The sequence below is a fragment of the Urocitellus parryii genome, chromosome 9, assembly GCF_045843805.1.
Source record: "Urocitellus parryii isolate mUroPar1 chromosome 9, mUroPar1.hap1, whole genome shotgun sequence".
Classification (NCBI taxonomy): domain Eukaryota; kingdom Metazoa; phylum Chordata; class Mammalia; order Rodentia; family Sciuridae; genus Urocitellus; species Urocitellus parryii.
The window spans coordinates 75,193,802-75,208,605 of record NC_135539.1 but is presented as its reverse complement, the minus strand read 5'-3'; the positions used below and the strand labels follow the sequence as shown (position 1 = coordinate 75,208,605).

The 14,804-nt window shown below is 38.7% G+C and overlaps 1 pseudogene; it reads right to left on the bottom strand.

The window, feature by feature from the left end:
* LOC144257010 (estradiol 17 beta-dehydrogenase 5-like) overlaps positions 1-11,998 on the bottom strand; it is a 36,196-nt pseudogene extending 24,198 nt beyond the window's left edge.
* Positions 11,999-14,804: the final 2,806 nt, after the last annotated feature.

Below are 14,804 nucleotides of genomic sequence, written 5' to 3'. Positions count from 1 at the left end.
TGCATTTCTCTGACTGCTAGCGATGGTGAGCATTTTTTCATGTACTTGTTGATTGATTGTATGTCCTCCTCTGAGAAGTGTCTGTTCAGGTCCTTGGCCCATTTATTGATTGGGTTATTTGTTATCTTATTGTCTAATTTTTTGAGTTCTTTGTATATTCTGGTTATTAGGGCTCTATCTGAAGTGTGTGGAGTAAAGATTTGTTCCCAGGATGTAGGCTCCCTGTTTATCTCTCTTATTGTTTCTTTTGCTGAGAAAAAACTTTTTAGTTTGAGTAAGTCCCATTTGTTGATTCTATTTGTTAACTCTAGCGCTATGGGTGTCCTATTGAGGAATTTGGAGCCCGACCCCACAGCATGTAGGTCGTAGCCAACTTTTTCTTCTATCAGATGCCATGTCTCTGATTTAATATCAAGCTCCTTGATCCATTTTGAGTTAACTTTTGTGCACGGCGAGAGATAGGGATTCAGATTCATTTTGGTGCAAATGGATTTCCAGTTTTCCCAGCACCATTTGTTGAAGATGCTATCTTTCCTCCATTGCATGCTTTGAGCCCCTTTATCAAAAATAAGATAGTTGTAGTTTTGTGGATTGGTTACTGTGTCCTCAATTCTGTACCATTGGTCCACCCGCCTGTTTTGGTACCAGTACCATGCTGTTTTTGTTACTATTGCTCTGTAGTATAGTTTGAAGTCTGGTATCGCTATACCGCCTGATTCACACTTCCTGCTTAGTATTGTTTTTGCTATTCTGGGTCTTTTATTATTCCATATGAATTTCATGATTCTTTTATCGATTTCTACAAGATATGCTGTTGGGATTTTGATTGGCATTGCATTGAACTTATATAGGACTTTTGGTAATATCGCCATTTTGATGATGTTAGTTCTGCCTATCCATGAGCAGGGTATATTTTTCCATCTTCTAAGGTCTTCTTCTATGTCTTTCTTTAGTGTTCTGTAATTTTCATTGTATAAATCTTTCACCTCTTTTGTTAGGTTGATTCCCAAGTATTTTATTTTTTGGGGGGATATTGTGAATGGAGTAGTTGTCCTCATTTCCGTTTCGGAGGATTTGTCGCTGATATACAGGAATGCCTTTGATTTATGCGTGTTGATCTTATATCCTGACACTTTGCTGAATTCATTTATTAGCTCTAATAGCTTCTTTGTAGACCCTTTTGGGTCTGCTAGGTATAGAATCATATCATCTGCAAATAGTGATAATTTAAGTTCTTCTTTTCCTATTTTTATGCCTTTAATTTCTTTCGTCTGCCTTATTGCTCTGGCCAGTGTTTCGAGGACTATGTTGAACAGAAGTGGTGAGAGAGGGCATCCCTGTCTTGTACCAGATCTTAGAGGGAATGCCTTCAATTTTTCTCCATTCAGAATGATGCTGGCCTGTGGCTTATCATAGATTGCTTTTACAATGTTGAGGTATGATCCAGTTATCCCTAATTTTTCTAGCGTTTTGAACATAAAGGGATGCTGTACTTTGTCGAATGCTTTTTCCGCATCTATCGAGATGATCATATGGTTCTTATTTTTAAGTCTATTGATGTGGTGGATAACATTTATTGATTTCCGTATATTGAACCAACCTTGCATACCAGGGATGAATCCTACTTGATCATGGTGTATAATTTTTTTGATATGTATTTGAATCCGATTTGCCAGAATTTTATTGAGGATTTTTGCATCAAGGTTCATTAGAGATATTGGTCTGTAGTTTTCTTTCTTTGAAGTGTCTTTGTCTGGTTTCGGAATCAGGGTGATGTTGGCCTCGTAGAATGAATTTGGAAGAACTCCCTCTTTTTCTATTTCCTGAAATAGCTTGAAAAGTATTGGTGTTAGTTCCTCTTTAAAGGTTTTGTAAAACTCTGCTGTATACCCATCCGGTCCTGGGCTTTTCTTAGTTGGTAGTCTTTTGATGGTTTCTTCTATTTCCTCTATTGTTATTGGTCTGTTTAGGTTGTCTATATCCTCCTGGCTCAATCTGGGCAGATCATAAGACTCAAGGAATTTATCTATGCCTTCACTATCTTCTATTTTATTGGAGTATAAGGATTCAAAGTAATTTCTGATTATCTTCTGTATTTCTGTAGTGTCTGTTGTGATATTGCCTTTTTCATCCCGTATGCTAGTAATTTGGGTTCTCTCTCTTCTTCTCTTCGTTAGCATGGCTAAGGGTCTGTCAATTTTATTTATTTTTTCAAAGAACCAGCTTTTAGTTTTGTCAATTTTTTCAATTGTTTCTTTTGTTTCAATTTCATTAATTTCAGCTCTGATTTTAATTATTTCTTGCCTTCTACTTCTTTTGCTGTTGTTTTGCTCTTCTTTTTCTAGGATTTTGAGATGAAGTATGAGATCATTTATTTGTTGTTTTTTTCTTTTTTTGAGGAATGAACTCCAAGCAATGAATTTTCCTCTTAGAACTGCTTTCAATGTGTCCCAAAGATTCCGATATGTTGTGTCTGTGTTTTCATTTAACTCTAGGAATTTTTTAATTTCCTCCTTGATGTCTTCTAATACCCATTGATCACTCAGCAACCTATTGTTCTTTCTCCAGGTGATGCTTGATTTTTCCTTTCTTCTTTTATCATTGATTTTCAGTTTCATTCCATTATGATCAGACAAGATGCATGGTATTATCTCTACCTCTTTGTATTGTCTAAGAGTTGCCCTGTGACATAGTATATGGTCTATTTTTGAGAAGGTTCCATGTGCTGCTGAGAAAAAAGTGTAGCAACTTGATGTTGGGTGGTATAGTCTATATATGTCAATTAAGTCTAGGTTGTTAATTGTGTTATTGAGTTCTATAGTTTCCTTCTTTAACTTTTGTTTGGAAGATCTGTCCAGTGGTGAGAGAGGTGTGTTGAAGTCTCCCATGATTATTGTATGGTGGTCTATTAGACTCTTGAACTTGAGAAGAGTTTGCTTGATGAACACGGCTGCACCATTATTTGGGGCATATATATTTATGATTGTTATGTCTTGTTGGTGTATGGTTCCCTTGAGCAGTATGAAGTGTCCTTCTTTATCCCTTTTGATTAGCTTTGGCTTGAAATCTATTTTATTAGATATGAGTATGGACACTCCTGCTTGTTTCCGTGGTCCATATGAGTGATATGATTTTTCCCAACCTTTCACCTTCAGTCTATGTACATCTTTTCCTATCAAATGCATCTCCTGTAGACAGCATATTGTTGGGTCTTGTTTTGTGATCCATTCTACTAGCCTGTGTCTCTTAATTGGTGAGTTTAAGCCATTAACATTAAGGGTTATTATTGAGATATGGTTTGTTCTTCTATCCATATTTGTTTATTGATGTTACTAAACCTGATTTGTTATCCTCTTTGACTACTTTCCCCCCTTTACTGTCCAACCTCCCATTGTTGGTTATCAATGTTATTTTCCATTTCCTCTTCCTGTAATGTTTTGCCAAGGATTTTTTGAAGAGATGGTTTTCTAGCTGCGAATTCTTTTAACTTTTGTTTATCATGGAAGGTTTTAATTTCATCTTCTAACCTGAAGCTTAATTTCGCCGGATACACGATTCTTGGTTGGAATCCATTTTCTTTAAGCGTTTGAAATATGTTATTCCAGGATCTTCTAGCTTTTAGAATCTGTGTTGAGAGATCAGCTGTTATCCTGATTGGTTTACCCCTAAATGTAATCTGCTTCCTTTCCCTTGTAGCTTTTAAAATTCTCTCCTTATTCTGTATGTTGGACATCTTCATTATAATGTGTCTAGGTGTGGATCTCTTATGATTTTGCACATTCGGCGTCCTGTAGGCTTCTAGGATTTGGGATTCTGTCTCATTCTTCAAGTCTGGGAAGTTTTCTTGTATTATTTCACTGAATAGATTGCTTAATCCTTTGGTTTGGAGCTCTGTGCCTTCCTGTATCCCAATGACTCTTAAGTTTGGTCTTTTGATATTATCCCATAGCTCTTGAATGTGCTGCTCATGGTTTCTTAGTAGACTTGCTGAGCTATCTATGTTCTTTTCAAGTTGAAATACTCTGTCTTCATTGTCTGATGTTCTATCTTCTAAGTGATCCACTCTGCTGGTAATATTCTCAATTGAGTTTTTAAATTGGTTTATTGTTTCCTGCATTTCTAGTATTTCTATTTGTTTGTTTTTTATTACCTCTATCTCCCTGTGAAATTGATCTTTTACTTCCTGGATTTGTTTGTCGATGTGATCTTTCATTGTATGATTTTGCTGTCTCATGTCTTCCTTGAGACTCCAGATCATCTGAAGCATGTATGTCCTGAGCTCTCTATCTGACATTCCATCTGTTGCAGCTATTACCTCTTCTAAAGTTGAGTTGACCTGCATTGCCTGTGGTCCTTTCTTTCCTTGTCGTTTCATACCGCTGGCGTTTCTTTCTGCTTGGTGAAATTGTTGTGTCTTTGATATTTTCCCTCTATTTATTTATATTGCTCTTGTATAGTTGGAAAATCACTCTTGCAGGGCAGGTAGTGGTTGTGATCCTCCTCCAATTAGTGTGAACCATCTACCATGCTGGCAGGCCCTAGGTCTGCTTTGCTGGTCGGTCAAAGGTCCACCTACTCAGCAGGCGCCAGGGGCACCTGTGTCACTCCGTAGGTTGCTGGGCCTAACCTCCCGATGGGTTGCAGGTTCGCCTCGTTTGCAGGCTCTGGGGGAGGGGCCGGTTCCGCCCCTCAGCAGGCTTTGGGCCCGCTCTGCTGTTCTTCACAGTCTCCCGCCTACCTGCAGACACTGGGGGAGGGGACGGGCCTAGCCCTCAGCCGTCCGCCGGACCTGTCCTAGTGGGTCCGGTCCGCGTTCCCTGCAGGCGCGTGTATCTGCTGTCACTTGGCTGGTTGCTGGGCCTGACCCGCCCGCCCGTGGCTTGCAGGTTCGCCTCGCTTGCAGGTTCGCCTCGCTTGCAGGCACTGGGGGAGGGGCCGGTTCCGCCCCTCAGCAGGCTTTGGGCCCGCTCTGCTGTTGTTCCCAGTCCCCCGCCTACCTGCAGACACTGGGGGGAGGGGACGGGCCTTGCCCTCAGCTGTCCACCGGACCTGTCCTAGTGGTTCCGGTCCGCGTTCCCTGCAGGCGCGTGTATCTGCTGTCACTTTGCTGGTTGCTGGGCCTGACCCGCCCGCTCGTGGCTTGCAGGTTCGCCTCGCTTACAGGCACTGGGGGAGGGGCCGGTTCCGCCCCTCAGCAGGCTTTGGGCCCGCTCTGCTGTTGTTCACAGTCCCCCGCCTACCTGCAGACACTGGGGGAGGGGATGGGCCTTGCCCTCAGCTGTCCACCGGACCTGTCCTAGTGGGTCCGGTCTGCGTTCCCCGCAGGCGCGTGTATCTGCTGTCTCTTGGCTGGTTGCTGGGCCTGACCCGCCCGCCCGTGGCTTGCCAATAAAAGGCTCTTGAACAAAGAGCAATGTGCCTACGTGACCTCTGGCTCTCTGACTGTATCTCTACACAACAGAACTAAACACTTGCTGGAAATACATACACACACACACACACACACACACATGTTTATATATATTCAAAGGATATAGACTTACAAATAAGAAATTATATTCTTCTTCTAAAGGATTATTCACATAAGCATCAGCCCTTAAAGCTAAATCAGTCTCTTTTGTGCAAAATATAATGAGTGGAAATGGCATTTACTCCATAGTCTACAAAATTTGGAAGATGATTTGAAAGTATATTTGTTGAATATTAAAAAGGCAAATCAAACTGCTCTTTTCTGATTTAAAATTATCAGAAATTTCTCTTTCCAAGAAATCAAAATGAATGTGATTCTGTTCCTATTGCCCTCTGCTGATTCTACCCCTGAATTTCTCAGGTATAAGGGCACTTGGAGTAACACTTGCACCCTTCATGAGACTTTGCCCTACAATCTACCAAGTCCTGGCATGGGTCTTCACAATTGTTCTCTGGATGTTTCCTTAACTCTCGCAGAAGCAAAAAGCTCAAATTCAAACTTCACAGAACTTGATCCCTGTCAAATAATTGAGTGGTCACAGGGTGATATTTGAATACAAAATTCTTTCAAGTCTAGTGAACTTAGATCACTCCACTTCAGAGGGTCATCTGTCAATATAACACACATGAATGATGACCAATGATTTACAAATATCCTTGTTAGGTCCCAGTTTGACTTATCAGGATGTTATATTATACATTCATGTAAATTTCCCACAGTTGAGAGCACATGGAAAATTCTACTCAGCTCAGGTCCACCATTTTCTGTGAGAGGCTGAAGGCTACCTCAGAACAGAAAGGAAGGAATCCTCATCATTTATCTGTGCTTCTCATCTTCTGTACATTTTGCCACACAGATGTCTCTGGATCTTGCTTTTTTGGAAGGAAAAAAGATTTCCTGAAGTATGGAAATAAACAGAGACCAGTACCAGTGCAAACCAAGTGCTGACATTCATCTTTTACTAAATTGGTTGAATAGACTGAAATCAGACAATGATGTAGAGCAATGTCTGACCATTGTCTCTCCTGTGCATGGAATAGCTCTAGCTTGAAGAAAGAGAGGACATGTGAGTCCTTCAGAGTCACATAAGGAACCACTAACTTGACAACCTAGATTGGATTCCATTTATCTTGTGTCTACTTTCTTATGAACCCTCAACACAACCCCTTACTGTTACCTCTTGAGGTTTATAGGTGCCAAAGCCCCACCCAGGGCTGGGGTGTTTAGAATTCATTTTTTTCACTTCTTTACCAACTCTCTAGGACAAACATGCCTATAATGGGAAGTAATCATTCTGCTTCTGTTTACATGGACCAATGTGAGAGAGGTAGGTGCTGTCTGTTCAGCCTGTCACTGCAGGACCCTCGCTGTAAGCATTTCTCAATAAGGACTTTTGCCTATATGGAGTCTCCAGGTATTTTCTCTGGTCTTTTGGTAACCTATCCCACTGCCCTGGCACAACAGGACTATGAACATGACTGAAGAATGCCTAGATAAACTGCAATGTTCATGCCATTTAGGAACCTTCATGATCTTTGTGTGTTATTAAAAACTGAAAAATCAAAGTTCCCAAATGCCAACCAGGGGCCAGATTGATAACAGGCTCTTGAACAAAGAGCAATGTGCTGTGTAACCTCTGGCCCACACCTGTAACTATATATGACGGATCTAAACACTGGCTGGAAAAATATGTATAGGGTGAGGATATAGATTTACAAATAAGAAAATGTACTCATGTTGTAAGGGATTAATCACATTAGTGTGAGCCCTTAAAGTTAATTCACACTCTTTTGTGGAAGATATAATAAGAGTGAAAATGACAATATTTCATGGTCTACAAAGGTTGGATAATGATTTGGAAGTTCATTTGTTAAAGAATAAAAAGGCAAATCAAACACATTCTTTTCTCTTCTTAAATTTTTCAGAAGATTGCTTTTTCCATGAAATCAAACTGAATGTGATCCTGTGTCCTACCCACCCTCTGCTGATACTAGCCCTGAATTTCCTAAGTGTCAGGGCACGTGAAGTTCAGCTGAAGCCCTAGTGGTCCACTTTATGCCACTTTGCCCTACAATGTAAACATGTCCTCTCATGTCTCTGGATGTTTCCTTAAGTCATGCAGAAGAAAAATACTATATCCAAAGACTAATCGCTTATCACACAATTAAGTGTCCAGAGTACAAAATTAGTTCCACTCTAGTGAACTTAGCTCACTCCTCTTCAGATTGTAATTTGTCAATACAGCACACATAAATGATGACCAATAATTGGAAATATCTTTCTTATGTGCCACTTGACTTCTCAAGATGTTATATTATGCATTCAGCTAAATTCCCTGCAGTTGAGAGCACATGAAAAAAATCTATTCAGCCAAGGTGCAGCATTTTCTGTGAGATGCTGAAGACTTCTTCACAGTGGAAGGAAGTTATCAGCATCATTTATTCTGTGCTTCTCATCTCAAGTACCTTTTGCTACACAGATTATTGTGAACCTTGCTTTCTTGGAAGGAAAAAAAAATTGCAAAGTAAAGAAATAGAGAAACCAGACCCAGTGAAAACCAATTGCTAAAATCCATCATTCTAGCAAATTGGTAAATACTCAGTAGGGGACCACACCATCAGTGATGTACAGCAATGTCTGATCATTGTCTCTCCCACACATGGAATAGCTCTCACCTGGAGAAACAGAGAACCATATAAGCCCCCCAGAGTCACATAGGAAGCAAGTACCTTGACAACCCAGATTGGATTCCATTCATCCTATGTCTACTTTCTTTGGAACCCGTACTGCAATACCCTACTGTTACCTCTTGAGATTTATAGGTGCCAGAGCCCCATCCAGAAATGAAGTGACCATCATTGAGCTCCACATACTGATGTTTGGAATTCATTGACTTTCACTACTCAGCCTAAGTTCTGCTTCTTTTTCTGCATTCACAGGGCAATAAATAATAGGATTCACATCCCTAACTGCCTGTCTAATGGTTATCCAATTCTACTTGCTGTCCATAATTTCATATGGAAAATTTTTAAATGATCTACTACACAGAAATAAAAGCAAGTTTGCTTTTAATAAATTTTCTCCTTACAATATAATCATGCATTATGGTAAGAGATGGAACCATATTGACCATTTGTTAGCCTGGAAACCTCTCATCCCTCCTCTTTTTTATTTTTATTGGTTCTGGTTTGGGAATCTTTTTTCTCATGATGAAGCCCCTTCTTGATCCTAATTATGAGATATGATGAATGAATCATGCACCATACACACAAATAATTTTTATAAAAGCATTATGGAACAATTATTGAAGCCTCATAAAATTAACCAAATGTTAAAAGGAGAAAGAGGTAGCCTCTTTAATTTTCTCACTGTTAAAATGTTTTCCATAATTTTTCTACCACATCCCAAGAGGATGCAATCCTGACAAGTGTGCATTAACATCTGCACTCACTGTGACATTCTGCTCAGTGGAAGACAAATGATTACAGTCACAGGAAGCCAGTATGCACTAGGTAACCAGAGACTAAAGTTCATTGTATACCTTTAACCTGTTAGGTAAGTTTGAGAAAACCATTAATATGCATGATGCAAAATGTAGACGCTTTCTGTGATTTATGACCTTTTTCAACATTTTCCCAAAAAGAAAAAAAAAACGGAATAATATTAAATTAAAATAAATTTTGGAATAGTTGTATAAATATTGATGCACTGATGAAGAGAAATATTTGAAGAAATTAAAAATCAAATATGAATGTTCATTAATATAAATTATGAAATATAGGAAAAAGGACTCTTAATTAAGTTAAAAGAGCATGGAATGTAATCAACAACATAATAAGTGTATAAAATATGCATGATAAAAAAGGAAAAACTACAAACTATAAGTACTCATTCTCTTTGAGTAGTGAGAATAGGCTGGATCTCCTACATGCATTTTAATGACCTGACTTTTTCTGTCATGATCATAATTTGAAAACAGTGACTTATTGTGTATATTGAAAAGCTCTGCCTTTAACACAGATCCTAGTTTCTTGTGGTTTTGATTTTATTAAGATAAGCCCTTTCTCAATCACCCATTATTTGAAAAAAACAAACTATCTTACTCCACACAGAAGCAAATATACAAAATTTAAAAGGACAATTGAGCATCTATCAAATTTTGATCCTCACAGAAAGCATCAAAGGTGAAAATTTTTAAAAAATAGCATTCTCATTTGCAAAATATATTCTGAATCTTCCTATTTTGCTTTCTTATAAAAATGTCCATTGTTGATGAATGTGCAATCCTGAAAAGGGTGCACTAAAAAGGTGCCAAGTCACATTGCTTAGTGAAGGCAAATTAACTGAGAGCTCTAGGACATTATTTTGCAAGATGCAACAGAAGCCGTAGGGTCTTTCTGAAATGAGGGCTCTGAGTGATTGCTCAGTTTGTTTTTCAGTTTGCTACACTTATGGTTTCACTTTTGTATTCTATGAAAATTATTTACTTATAGAAGGTGAGAAGCTCTGACCCTGAAAATTGAAGAGAAAGGAATTTCCTGGCAGAAAACCAGCCCTCGCTCAAAGTGCTTTTGCTCAGTACCGCAAACCTCACTGAGAGCACCCACTCTTGACTGTTATGATTCCATTTACTATTAAAATTCTGCCTTGCAAACTTGGAATATGGTCTCTCCTGACTTTATCTGGATTGCGTACCTGGACATTGTCACAAGCACTCTTCTCTCTGAGAACAGAATGTTCTTTGGCACTCATCCTAGTCTATAGTTGGTCTACTTGGACATGGTACCATGTGCCTAAGACTCTACCTGGATGTCCTGGACATAGAATCACAATACCTTTGCTCCACATCCACCGCACCTCGCTAGTCACCAACATCCGTGGTCAACTCTGTTTCTTTATAGAATCTTGATTTTTTTTTTCATTTTTGTTTTTGAGAAGTTGCAGGCAATTTTAAGTCACAGAAAAAGTGAAATGACAAGATTACAGAAATAAAATGTTATGGCCATATGTAAATATCTGTTATATAAAGAGTTTATAACAGTCATAAACAATTCTTGGATCTTCAAATGACAAATTCTAAAGAGCTCTTCTGTGTCTAAAATATATCTGGCCAATCCTGCATTGAGAGATATTTTACTCTATCCTGGAACAAACCTCTATGCTATTAAATCTGAGAACTAAAAGAGTTATTCCTCTATCATATGCATATATTTGCATCAAAAAATCAGGTGAGAAGTGAGCTCAGCTCTTTCTTTTTTATAAGTAATTACATTGAGACTATGGTATCTTTTATAATGTTTGGCAGATATGAAAAGAAGAATCAGAAATCTCACAGTTGATAGGTAAGACCTTGGGTGGCCTCTCTGGTCACCAGTCCCAGATTCCACTGAGACATAGTTTTCCCAAATTCTCTGATCCATTGAGGTTGGCCTGCTGTGCACATCCATGATGATAAGCCCAGCTGCTTAACAAGGGCTCCAAGGGGAAAACAGATGACTCCTACCTTGGGATTTCAATGTCTAACAGAGAATATACAAAAACAAATTATTAACTCAGGCTTATCCCAATTTTTCTGAAATGGGTAGGACAGGTGTCAGGTTGTAACTATGCTGCAGAAAAGTCTGAAAGTAGCAGGCTTTTTTTCTTATTCTCCATACTATGGAAGTTTTCTGTCAGAAATGTAAATATCCAACAACAAGAAAATATTAAGTATATGAAAGCTTTGAAAAGACCCCCGTTTCCCTGTCCAAGGAGAATCACACAAAACACTGGCTGCAAAAAGCAAGAGGGATTTATTGGGGGACACAGGCGCCTGCGGGTGCCCAGCAGAACCTCAGCCGGAGCTTTGGTGAGCTGGCACACCGGGCTTGGGGATACAGAGATTTTTATAGGGTAAAGGGGCTGTTTTCGCGCGGGGGAAACAATAGGTTTCTTATTGGTTAATTTTAAACCCAGCATATAGATTACCTAAAGGGCAAAGTTGTTTTTCACTGTATGTTACTAAAAAAGAACCACATAAAAGCTACATATTTGCACTCCGGTCTTCCTGCTCCTGCTCATTCAGGCATGCCTAGGGACCTGGTCCTTTGTCCTTTCCCAACCGGTTACACCTAACTAATTATCTGAAAAATACCTCTGGTGCCTGCGTAGGTTTGTGACATGCCTTGGTGGTTTTGCAACTAGGCCTGATGTTGTTGGGCTGGGGTCTTTCATTCCCCCCTTTGTCTGGAAACTTGGGAACCAATCATGGTTCCCTCAGTTGTGGGCCTATTTGGGCAGACTCTACATCTTGGTAAACAGTAATCCTCAGGGGACAGTCTTTAACTTTTCAAACTTACTTAAAATTGGCCTCCTAGATCCAACCTGACCTGATTTACTTATCTATTCTGGCTTTGTTTACCCTAATTTTAGAAACTTTATTGCCGTAAGGAGAAGGAGTGAAAAGGGGCGATGGCTCGTTCTGGCTGCTTCAGGCTGAAAAGGGGTGTCGAACATGAGGGGGCTCGATGACAGGGGGAACGACGACATGGGGGGACATGAGTTCCCTTTTCAGTTCCATTTGAGGTCTGGTTGGGGAAAAACAGGTTGTCATCTGGGGATGGGTACCTCTATGAGAGAAACAAAAACCATGAGTACTGAATAAGTGTTGCAGCAGCTGGAACGTGTCACTGTACATAAGTTCCCTCCAGTTACCAGGATTGTAAACATATCATTTAACTTTTAGGGTTACAGATGTCCTTTCCCTTAAGACACAGTTTAATAATTTAATATTATCTGATCTTGCAAAATCCTTTTACTAGTATGACCTGTGTCTAATAGAGAAATCTAATTCTGTTACTTAGGGCTGGATAACCATACTAGCAAACACCAAGCCTACCTGTGTAGGTCAGAAATATCTGTGGGCCTTAAACTAAAAACTATTCTGGCTGTTCCTTTTGATAGTTATCAGGCATTCCTACCTAAGAATCTCTTTTGCAGCCTCCAGTTTACTTATTGTTGGAGGCTACATTTAACTATTATTATTATTTAAGATGTCCAGGAACAGCTATGTTTTGGCTTTGACTGTCTTTGCTAAGTGTTTAAGATGAAGCAAGTCAAACTGACTTCTGTTTCTATAAGAGTCAGCTGAATTTCTCTGGGAGTCCTCGGGAACTTCACAGCAGCTTCTCAGTTCTGCTAGTGCCATTTGCGCAAGGATGGGTCCAGGCCTTGCTTGACCACGTGGCTTCCCTCGGAAGCATCAGGGATGTCTCCCTTTTCTGATGACCCTCCTCTTCACAGCAAATGCACTGATTGGCTTCTGTCCTCCACTGGTCTCATTAATCTCCCTGATCAGGAGGTTATGTGGCCTAGAGTTGCAGAGCTCTTTGGAGAAGTCCCCTATCCCCTGATTCAGACTGACTCAGAGGGCAAGAGCCAAATATTGGTTTTCTTGGCCCTTTTTAATTTAACTTTAATTTTAAAACTTAATCTTAAACATCCAGCAAATAAACTTTAACAGCCTTGTATTAAGAGTACTGGGCCTTAATGTCTATCTCTTTCCTGTAGGTGCTAACTCATTATCTTAAATTAACCCAAGTTGTGAGTTCTTAAAGCAGTATCTCTTTAAAACATTAACAGGCAATCCTTAGACCATCTAAAAGCAAACTACAAAACAAAACTAACTAGGATAAAAACATATTTAGTTTATGTAATAGCTACCTTGAATTCTGTCAGAGTTATACATTATAATCCCCTGTTTGAGGTCCTGGCAATCGTGACAAAAACCAACTCTTGGACACAACCTTAAATGCACTGAAATCTGGCCTACTTCTTTCATAGTCACTTTCACATGAGATGGGACATAGAGCCTTATCTCAAGTAAGGTGGGGCTCTTTATAAATCTTAAATACTATAGTTCTGAAGCTGATCTTTGCTTTTTAGACATCATTTTACAAAGCCTACATAAATTGTTGCTCAAATTTACATGAACATTAGCTAACACAACATAGTATCACATCTAAAACATGAATTAAAGAAAGGCTGAAAGCTTTTAACTTTTTGTAGAGAAGTAGCAAAGTACTTTTGTATTTTGAAATAAAACCTTTACATAGATTAAGCTCTCATTAACTTAAAAATACATTTAAACTGTATCTCAGTGTAAAAAGTAACATAGAACTTTACATATTTTACTGATACCAAGTCCAGTTATAGAACACAAATAATAAAGCTTTTACCTCACAAACTTGTGTACCTGGAAGACATGAACACATTAAAATTACCATAATTACGTTGATGATTTTATGTTAACCATGTTTAGCTTTTAAAGAAATGACTAAGGGGGATATGGCAGGGCTTAGATAAATGGCAGGCAACCTGTCTATTGGCAAGTTTTTTCAGATATCATCACCAGCACCTGAAGAAGATCAGAGCGAATAAAAACAGAATAAAGATAAAAATTAGAGCAAAAATCAATTTCTGGCAGAAGTTCATGCCTGGTAGTGAGCTTCAGCACTGAGTGAACTGTTCTCTTGAAGATGTTGGGGGTCCATCGGTCATCAGAGGCTGGTAGTGCCTAAGCAGAAGCTGGTTGGAAGTTTAATTTGAGACTTTCTGCAATCGGATTTGAAGGAACTTCATTATGCAGAGCAAAAGAGTACAAGAAAAGTATTGAAAAATAACAGTTGTTGTTTAACCATAGTTGTGTAACTTAAATTTACATAAACCTCCTTTATTTTTTTTTTCACTTAAACCTTTTTGATTACTTAGTCACATAGACTTTCCTATCTAGAAACACAATTCTTAGAACCTTTCAGTTTTTCAGTTTTTTTTTTCCATCTGTTATCCTCCTTTTGTTCACATTTTGAAACAATACTTGTAAATTTTTGAATTTAAGCAGATTATTTCATAGACATCAACATTTTATTAGAACCTTTTTGAACATCTAGAAAAACTTATAAGCTTAATTTTAAAAACATCTTTACTTTCATTTGTTTACCCAATTTAAATTGAACCATTTGAATCACGTGAATCAAAGATATTTGGATCCATTTTTAAATTTTTTTTTTTTCATGAGCGCTCCTCATTTGTCAATTTGTCATATCACTGCAGGATATATGGACATACACACATACAGACATACCGACATACAACACATAACAAGAGTGTGCACACATAATAGTGAAGGCCTTGTAGCTTTTCGCAGATGAGATCTCCATTGCAATGTTTCAAAAACTCCAGTTGATCAAAAATAGAACTTATCAGAAAAACATTAACTTGTCTGTAGGAACAAAATCATGAGCTCAAAAAATATAGAATCTAAGAAAAGGCAAAAAAAGTCCTAGAAAAATTGACC